The following is a 1,242-nucleotide window of genomic DNA, read 5'->3' on the forward strand; positions in this document are numbered from 1 at the left end:
TGAATTTGCATATGAGTAATTGATGGTCTGTTCCACAGTCTGCCCCTGGCCTTTTTTTGACTGATGATATGGAGCTTTTCCATCGTCTCTTTCTGCAGATGTAGTCAATTTGATTTCTATGTATTCCATCTGGTGAGGTCCATGTGTATAGTCGTCTATTACGCTGTCTAAAGAAGGTATTTGAAATAAACAAATCGTTGGTTTTGCAGAATTCTATCATGCGTTCTCCAACATCATTTCTATCACCAAGGCCATATTTTCCAACTATTGATCCTTCCTCTTTACTCCCAACCTTTGCATTCCAATCACCAGTAATGAACAATACATCTTGATTTTTGACATGTTTGATCAATTTCAGATTGAAAAAGTTGGTAGTAGTATTCTATTTCATCCTCACTGGCTTTAGTGATTGATGCGTAAATTTGAATAATAGTGGTATTAACTGGGCTTCCCTGTAGGCGCATGGATATTATCCTATCACAGACAATGTTGTACCTCATGAATGATCTGGATATGTTCTTTTTGAAGATGAGTGCAATTTGTCATTCCCAGCATAGTAAACCATGTGGTTGTCAGATTCAAAATGGCCAATACCAGTCCATTTTAGCTTACTGATGCCTAAGATATTGATGTTTATGCATTACACTTGATTTTTGACAACTTCCAATTTTCTCAGATTCATACTTCTTGCATTCCATGATCCGATTTTCAATGGATGTTTACAGCTGTTTTTCTTCACTTTGAGTTGTGCCCCATCAGCAAATGAAGGTCCCACATGCTTTTCTCCCACTAGCTTTACTCCATTCGCATTATCACGGTGAACTCTACTTTGAGGAGGCAGCTCTTCCCCAGTCGCATTTGGAGTGCTTTCCCACCTGAGGGGCTCATTTCCCCGCACTATATCTGACAGTGTTTCTCTGCTCTTCATAAAGTTTTCAGTGACTAAAGATTCGGACGTAGTTAGTCACACTTTCTTCCTAGTCTGTCTTTGTCTGGAAGCTCATCTGAAACCTGTTCACCATGGGTGACTCTGCTGGTTTTTAAAATACCAGTGGCATAGCTTTCAGAATCACAGCAACTCACAAGCCACCACAGTATGACAAATTGACAGATGAGTGGTGGCGTTTGGTTTTAAGTGGAAACTGTGACCTTAAATTTCAAGGAGATCTGTGCATATGTGTAGTAGAACCCTCCAAGGGTGGGGGTGGGGTGTCCATTTGCTCAGGCATCCCCTCTAGTTAC

This window comes from Chrysochloris asiatica, unplaced genomic scaffold (genome assembly GCF_000296735.1).
Source record: "Chrysochloris asiatica unplaced genomic scaffold, ChrAsi1.0 scaffold00079, whole genome shotgun sequence".
In the NCBI taxonomy this organism is placed as follows: Eukaryota; Metazoa; Chordata; class Mammalia; order Afrosoricida; family Chrysochloridae; genus Chrysochloris; species Chrysochloris asiatica.